Below are 9317 nucleotides of genomic sequence, written 5' to 3'. Positions count from 1 at the left end.
TCATAGATTACATGGTGCAGACTGTGATGTCACTGTGGCGATCTTTGATGGGCATTTTGCTTATGTTTATGTTGGTTGCCACTTAGACACACTGAAACGAATTTTAAATCTGTGATTTGGTCATCCGTTTTGTTTCACAACCTTGTCTGGTTATTAAGTAATGCAAGATGCCAACTAATTAACATTTCTCAAAAATTTTCTCACTTTTACTTACGAAATATCAGGTTTATATAACCTGCACAGGAAGGGGTGGTTTGAGGAGTTCCATGTTCCCATTAAAACCATCCACCCCCACCATCCCATTCTTCCTCAGCGGCCTGCACTCCTCCGCGAATCCCGCCGCCTCTATCGCTACTTCCTACGCACTTGTGACAGGGATACACTCCAACACCACTGACAAATACAGCGACACGTACGGAACCTCATTACAGCAAACTGACTAGCGCCAGACCTGTACACGACTCAACGCCACCCTCCCAATAAACTCCTCCAAGTACTGGTCAGCCTTCCATCACTCTACTGGTTCCCATTCCACACACCATTACCCCCTTCTCCATAACGACCGCCCCATTCCCTACAACCTCAGTAAGGCGAACCACTTCACTTTCCACCTTTCCGAGGTCTTCTTCGTCCCTGAAGATCCCCACTTTGATTATTTCCTCTTCCCCACCATCATGGAATGCGCCGATACTTCAGTCGCTCCACTTGCTACCAGTCTCCAGTACTAGGGGCAGTTGCCCCCCTCTGACATAAACGCATCACAGCACACGACATTCAACTTCTCCTCCAATCACAGCGCAACACGGCCCCTGGTCATGATTGTGCCACTTACCGCCACCTCATACAATGCCTTTCTCCTTTGTGATTGTTCTTGGCAGTTTATACAATGGGACAGAGTTTGTGTGGCCCCAAGTACCATTATCCAAGATGGCGGCGATGAAGTCATCCAAGATGGTGGCCGTGACGTCAGCTGATGACGCCATCCAAGATGGCGAATTTTGTCAGGAAGTTTGAATTTTTGTGGGAAGACAGGTCACTTCAGCTACCTCTACTGACCTTCCCCCTTCCCCAGAAAATGGTGGTAAGTTCAAATTCCATCAGCACAATGTGACACACCACAGTTACCTCTTCTAATCTAAGAAAATGGCGCGAAGATAGAGCATTTGGGCTACCTTCACTAACCTAAATCATCCAAGCTCCACCTATTCCTAGGGATTGCTGGGAAATTTGAATTTTGGCAGTAGAGAAAGGTCACTTGGATTGTCTCTACTAATCTAAGAAAATGGCGGGAAAGAAAGGGCACTTGGGTTACTTCAGCTAACCTAATTCATTCGACCGCCACCTTTTCCTGAGAAATGGTCGGAAAAGGACTCGATATGCACTGGACATAGGTCTTTATTTTGCATGCACTATTTATTTAAACAATTAGAGGCAGAACCCCCATCCAGTGTGTTTCTCATGAGGTCCAGAATCCAACTGCCCTAGTACAAAGTACTGCCACCAAATGCACTGTCATCCATTCCATATTGTAATCCAAGATGGCGGTCTGGGGTGGTGGAAAATGGCGGGAAATGGTGTGTTCGCCACAGGTCCAGGTCTAGTACACAGTACTGCCACCAGAGGACACTGTTTTCCATTCTGTGACATAACCTAAGAAGGCAGTTCGAATTGTGGGGGTGGGGGGGGGGGAGAAATGGCGTGAACCAATAGGAGCCCTTAATCCAGTCACATGTTAGACTTCAGCCAGTAGGATGGCGTGTCTGGTAATGTCATTGGGGGGGGGGGGGGGTATATGGGTGACTCAGCAGCTCTGGGACCTCAGTCTTGCTCAGTCAGTCAACAGCAGCTGCAGAAGAAGAAAAACCATGAACTGTCAACAGCAGTCACAATCCAACATGGCCCCTGCAGAACAGGAGGAAATGGAAAAGTAAGTATTGCATATCACATCTTTCTCTGTGGTTAGCATTATTATTATTATTATTATTATTATTATTATTATTGTTATTCCGTGTTCCTGCATATTGGTCCATGTGTAATACTTCCTCGTTTTTGTTCAGTAGTAGTCCTCAACATGTCCATGCCAGCAGGGTTGAGTGCCAACATGCAAATTTCTGCTGCATCTGGACCTGTAGCAACCTCGGCTGCCATGTTGTTGAGACTGTCCTTGCTGCTTTATACAACGTCATCCTCTCCACCAGCTTTTACTCCGACCTGTGGAAGTCTTCCTGCATCCTCCTGTTCCTCAAACCCAACAAACTCCTTTCTGTAGCCCCTTCCTAACATCCCATCTGCCTCACCTCCATTTTCAGTAAGGTTTTCGAATCCATCCTCTCCCATCATATTCATCAACACCTTAATCAACACCACCTCCTCCCCCTTACCCAGTGTGGCTTTTGATTCTCCTTCTGTGCTGAAGACGAAGTCCTTAACCTCGCCCACCTTCTCTCTCTTCAACTCAACTCCCGTTGCTCCGCCATTTTTGTTTTCCTCGACCTCGAGAATGCTTACTACCACATGTGGCATCCCGGTCTCCTCTTTAAATCTCCTCTTTAAACTCCAAACCTACGCCCTGCCTATCTTTTTTGTCCATCTGGTTGCTTCCTTCCCCTCAAGGAGTCCTTCCTATGTTACACTCCACAATATCAACCTCCATCACTTTTATCCCACTGCCAGTGTGCCCCAAGGCTCCATACTCTCCCCTCTCCTCTATCTCTTGTACACTGCTGATATGCCCAAGCCACCCCCACCTGTATACCTCCTCCAATAAGCTGATGACAGTGCCTTCCTGGGTCCATATCGTATCCTTCAACACTCCTAACACACACTCCAAACGGACGTAGACCAGTTCACCATCTGGTGCAACCAGTGGTTCCTTCATATCAACACCTCTAAGACCCAGGCAATCATCATAGGCTGCACCACTCGCTCCTTCCATCTCCATGATTTCTACCTAATCATTTATGGTCACCCAGTCCAGCTCAACCCCAACCTGAGATAATTTGGCCTCACTCTCGACTGCCACCTCACCTCGACCCCTCATATTCTGACCATCCAGCATAAAGCCCATTCCCACCTCTGCCTTCTGAGACTCCTGTCCAGCCAGACAGGGGGATTGCATCCTTCCATCATACTCCACATCTACAAATCCCTCATCCATCCCATGCCAGCATTGCCTGGATCTCTGCCACGCCCACCACCACTTTTATAAGGCCATAAAAATCTTTGAATGCCACATACTCCACCTTGCCTTCCATATCCACCTTCCATCCACTGATGGCTACTGTATGACTTCATCCCCTTCCCCCACCTCCTCCTTTTCCTCCATCATATCTGCTTGCTTTACACTTCCATAGGCTTGATACCCCCCTCATCCCCTCATAACCTCGTTCCTCTCCACACCCCACCCTTTGTTACACTTCTAACGCTGTATCCCCCACTCTCTCCACCTCCACAGGTGTCATATCCTCCATCAGGGCAATTTCCAGCACCTCTCCTTCTCAAATGATGAACTTCTCTGTGATGTCTATCCTGTCTACCAGCTGTAGCCTGGCCTTGTGCCCCCCTCCCCAGGACCCCCCTTTTCCCTCCACTCCTTCCTCACATTCCTCCTCCCCCTCTGATTCCCTGCACTCCCTCCTCAGCTGTTTTCCCCTCCTGCCTTCCCTCCCCAGCCCCCTTCGGCATACCCCCACCCTGTATCCCCTTCTCTCCCCTCCCTCCTATACCTACCTCTGGCAGATCCTTCCAGTTTGTTTCTTCATCATCAATGTGCTATGTCAGTGTTGTGTTTGGTGCTAATCTACATAACGTCAAGTGCTGTGATTTTAATCATTTACTTGACTTTATCCTCTGGGCGTACTTCGGCTTGTGTTGTTTTAATCGTTACAGTGTGTGGATTTTTGTGTACTCCAATTTTGATCTCCATTTTTACAGTCACCCCCTTTTGTACACTCTCTTCCATAATGTTCCCCCTTTTTATATGTCTGTTCTTCTGTATTTTCGCCTTTGCTTACTGTCTCTCACCTTTGCTGCTGCCAGCCCACCCCGGATGGGGAATTGAAATAAAAAAAAAAGGATGGTATGGTCGAAATAGCTCTACCAGCACTTGACATCGGTCAATAATAACGCAAGGCATCCTCTCGTTTGCCAGCAGCAGCCGAGCTGGACCTTCAGCAAGATAATGTATCACTCCATCGCTCATGAACTGTGTCACAATTATCTGAGGCACATCCAGGGATATGGGACGCTGGTGCTTACGTCCACTTTATGTCACATAACCCCATTTTGACTGAGTGATATGCTTTGTTACACAATCTAAGAGTTCAGTCTTAGGCTATTTACATATGTTGCAACTAAAATTAATAAATACACAAGAGAAGTACAAATAGCAGAAAAACTGAACTCCGCCCGAATAGGCCATGAAGGCCCAACGGTACTGACCACCTTCCATATTACCCTCAGCCCACAAGCGTCACTGGATGCAGATATGGAGGGACATGTGGTCAGCACACCGGTCTCCCAGCCGTATGTCAGTTTACGAGGCTGGAAAACAGTAGGAAAGCAGGGTAAAAGTGTAATTACGTGGTATAGATTACATGATCTTTTTCAGCGTTTTTTCCTTGTTGTCATTTCATTCCCCTCGCCTGTCAGCGTATACAAATCGCCTCTGTAGCCATATGAGAGCATAAAGTTTAAAACATAGTATAAAACTGGAGATGACAGTTGGCGAAATGAATGTTTAACATAATATAAAGAATAAAAAGATATAGATTCGGTTACATAATTAAAAATGTAAAATGCGGATTAGGTGATTAATTAAAAGTTTGACACATGTGAAAGAGCAACAGAATGTTTCACGAAAGATAAAATACTCTGAGACTGGTGGCTAACTTAAAAGAAGTAAAAGGCCAGGATGACGACTGATTGAAATAGATACATAGATGAGTGAAGTGATGAGCGGGTCTAGACTGCCAGGAAGAGGAAGAGTGTTCATGAGGATGTGGCAGTTGGGGCAGTGCTTAAGAGGGTGTCTGTGTGGGTGGATAGTTAGAGGAGGAATTCAGAAGAGTGAAATGGTCTGGAAGACCAAGGTGTAGATTGTGAGTGGAGAGGAGTCCAGAAAAAGGAAGCCATATTCAGGGAAGGTGGGACAGGTTAGTTTAGATGTGTTAGGGTGGACATAATGTATCAGGGCGGATTTCAATTTCATGGTCGAGTAAGAGAAGGCTATTAAAGTTCCATTGAGAGGGTATAGAGAGTATGGAGGTGCAGCACTGGGGGATGTGGTGGCGGAGTATCAGAATACCAGGAGCAGTGATCGGTGGGGGTGGGGGGGAGGGGGGGCAGAGGACGGATAGTATCGAGTTTGCAGGTAACATAGGATATTCGGAGATGTTCAAGATGGAAGAGGAGGGAGGGAAATTTTATACTTGGTACAGGCTGCTAGTGGGGAAGCATAAGCAGATTCAAAGAACTATGCAGCGTGTGTGGCGGTCAGAGATCTGCAGGGCGCGATAAAAGGAGGGGCTAGTGGAAATCCATGTGACATTTGTGTAGCAGAGAATGGATGGGATCAAGAATTTATATGTGTGGAGGATTGTGGAAGGATGCAATCGCCATGTTCAGCCGGTTAGTAGTTTTAGTAATCTTACAAGGGGAGGCCGCCAATTGTGAAATTCAGATTCGATTCATACTGCGCATAATAAAAGCTCATGGCCAGAGGTGTAATGTGGCAAAGCACCAAGATGCACTTCTCAGCCGTTGTCGAGAAAATCGACAGTTAAAAGAAACCGTTGCGGTGAAATACTCTCTACGATTAATAATTTTCTACAGCGCCGTGGCGCAGCGGTAAGCGCTTGGGTTCGTAATCCGAAGGTCGCCGGATCGAATCTCGCGCCATGTAACTCTTTTTTTTACTATTTGTTTTTTTTGTAATTCAAATGTATACACACACACATATGATTGATGATGACGGTTCTGCAACGATGCGATTACGCTTACGAAGGAGGCTTTCAAGATACACCAACGCATCTTTCAATTGTTGTTTCGCCACTTCACTGTGTATAGAATCTTCTTCGATCACAGCACTTTCATGCGAAGGGCCCGGATCGCTCCCCAATTGTACCGCCTCCTTGTTTCCGTTTGTTTAACAGGGTGTACCAAAGCTCTCACGTACGCACTAATTTTCGACGATGTTATAAGTTGCGCTAGGGACCGCATCTACCTTCTTTCGAAGTTAGCAGGAACCTACGCTGTTATGCGGGGTCTCGTTTCGGCCCATTCAACATCTATCCTTCAAGTGTAACGAGCGAGTAACGGAGTTTATATTTCATACTTGCCACAGCAAATTTGTGTTCATGGGGTCTCTATTCTAATTCGAACGTTTGACTTACACTATACGTATTCGTTTCGGAATATCGTTTCTACGTCTTCAGTTAACTATACGTGGTAAACATTATGAAGACAATGAATAACATTTGTGAAATACAACTTTGTTTGCGGAAAACATAATGATGTTCGAAGTCGCCAGTTTTTCCACGACAAACGACTTTCAACAACTTATTATATGCATAATTGTTACAACTGATTGCCGGGAATTATATATGTGTGTGTGCGTATGCGTGCGTGTGTGTGTGTGTGTGTGTGTGTGTGTGTATACATTTGAATTACAAAAAACAAATAATAAAAAAAAAGTTACATGGCGCGAGATTCGATCCGGCGATCTTCGGATTACGAACCCGAGCGCTTACCGCTGCGCCACGGCGCTGTAGAAAATTATTAATCGTAGAGAGTATTTCACCGCAACGGTTTCTTTTAACTGTCGATTTTCTCGACAATGGTTGAGAAGTGCATCTTGGTGCTTTGCCACATTACACCTCTGGCCATGGGCTTTTATTATGCGCAGTATGAATCGAATCCGAATTTCACAATTGGCGGCCTCCCCTTGTTAGTGTGTTGTGGGGTTTCTATTGAATGGTCTTCATGTTCCATGAGGATTCCATGTTAGCCGGCGATCAAGTGTTAGTCCGAGGTATTTTAGTGTGTTAGTTACCTGAGTAAAGGCCTGGCCAGACAGAATCCGGCCTGCCGCTGCGACGGACGGCGCAGCGGTGGGCCGGGCCCGTCAGCGACCAGGGACGCCACACAGGCAACGGCCGGCCGGCCGCAGCAACTGTTACTGCGTCAGCTGTTACACTGTGTAAGGGGCCGAACCCCATTATTAAGATTGCATACATAGCGCTATTGCCTTGGCGTTAGACGATTTGGAAGCTTCATGTGGGACACGTTATATTTGTGCGAATTTCTTTCCTTTTTTTTTAAGTGCAGAGATGAGTAGCTCGGACGAGGAAGAACTCCTCCTCGCACTAGCGATGCGAAATGGCACCAAGAAGAGGAGATGTTGGGTGCACGACATTAATAGCAAGAGAGAAAGCTTAGGAGAACACCATCGTCTGTGTATTGAACTAGAGTCTCACGAAAATAGGTTCTTCAAACATTTTCGTATGTCGCGAGAATGTTTCGAGGAACTGCATCGCCTGGTAAAAAGGTAGCACCTAGAAGTGCACAACGAACTGGAGAAAGCCAATTGATACAAGGCACAGACTAGCCAATTGTTGGAGGTAAGTTTTACCATTTGTGGCCACTTTGTGCTTCTTTAAGCAGAAGTCATATAAATTATTCCATTTCATATGAAAGGTTCGGCGGAAGAAAGTGCTACCCCACAACGTAGTTACGAGTGGAGTGATAAATTTATCCGCAGTGTTTACAAATACAGCAAACGATAGTAACATCTAGTTCCGTATGTCCCGCTAGAGAGAACTTTCCACAAAATAGATTGTTTTGTTTCATTGTATTCATAACATTGTCATTGAATTTAAACAGACATATCTTTGGTCATTAACTTATCTATTCGTTCAATCGGAATAATTTATTTTAATCTTTTTCAGATACTTGGCTACAGGCGACAGTCACCGGACCATAGCTTTTTCTTTTCGGTTAGGACGTTCAACAGTCTCAGAAATTGTGAAAGAAGTGTGCCAGGCAATATGGACTGTTTTACAGCCCAGGTATTTACCTACTCCTACAACAGAGATGTTGAAGAAACCTAAAGAAGGATTTCTAGAACTTTGGGGGTTTCCGAACTGCCTTGGAAGCATAGACGGAAAGCATATCATGTTAAAATGCCCAAAGGATGGTGGATCCCAGTTCTGTTGTAAACAATTCTTTTCACTAGTTCTCCTGGCGATCGTTGATCCATACTACAAGTTTACAGCAGTTGATTTCGGAAGTTATGGACGTCACAGTGACAACACTATTTTTGAGAATTCAGCTTTCTATCAAGAGTATATCGAGGGCAAAAGTATTCTACCTCCAAATTAGGATCGCGTGTATCGTGCAAAAGGTTGTATTCTCTCACCTCCTCTATAAGCCTTTCTGCTTCCATGATGCATGTACTACGAGCTGCAAACCAAAAACTGCCTCACGCCGCTGCTTCCAGTATGATGGCAGAGAAGTTGAATACGCCAACAGACGCAAGCAGCCGCTCCGGCTTGCGGCGAATCTGTAGTCTGCGACAACCCGGCGGCGGCCGGTGCGGCAGGCCGGTCGCCGGTGCGTCAAAGCCGCACTCTGTGTATGACTGCCTCCACACAATAACAAGTGATTCAACAGTGCGGCCTGCCGGCTGCGGTTCAAGGTCACAGGCCGGACGGCCAGGCCGCATTCTGTCTGGCCACGCCTTAAATGATAAGGTAAAAGTCGTTGGGCGGAAGCTGCAGATAGTTTGGACCATAATTATCGCGTGCATTTTGGTAGAGCTGATTTTCAGGAACCACTGGTTGCACCCGGAGGTGAACTCTTTGAGATGGAACTGAAGGTTCAAATGATTCAAATGGCTCTGAGCACTATGGGACTTAACTTCTAAGGTCATCAGTCCCCTAGAACTAATTAAACCTAACTAACCTAAGAACATCACACACATCCATGCCCGAGGCAGGATTCGAACCTGCGACCGTAGCGGTCGCGCGGTTCCAGACTGTAGTGCATAGAACCACTCGGCAACCCCGGCCGGCGGAACTGAAGGGATCGTTGGGATTTCTCGAGGGTAGGGTAGAGTTCGAGGAAGGCAGTGTCACCGGCATGCTGGAGGAAATTAACAGGAGGAGGGGGCTTGGCATATCGGCAGTGTAGAGGGCAAAGAGGAGAGAGGACAGAGCCCTGGGGCACACGTTTATTGGGATGGAAGATTTGAGAGTTAGTGTTGCTGATGGTGGCATGAGACGGGCAGTTGCCGAGACAGAAGGCGATGAGGCGAACAT

The sequence above is a fragment of the Schistocerca nitens genome, chromosome 5 (genome assembly GCF_023898315.1).
Source record: "Schistocerca nitens isolate TAMUIC-IGC-003100 chromosome 5, iqSchNite1.1, whole genome shotgun sequence".
In the NCBI taxonomy this organism is placed as follows: domain Eukaryota; kingdom Metazoa; phylum Arthropoda; class Insecta; order Orthoptera; family Acrididae; genus Schistocerca; species Schistocerca nitens.
Note: the sequence above shows the minus strand (reverse complement) of the source record.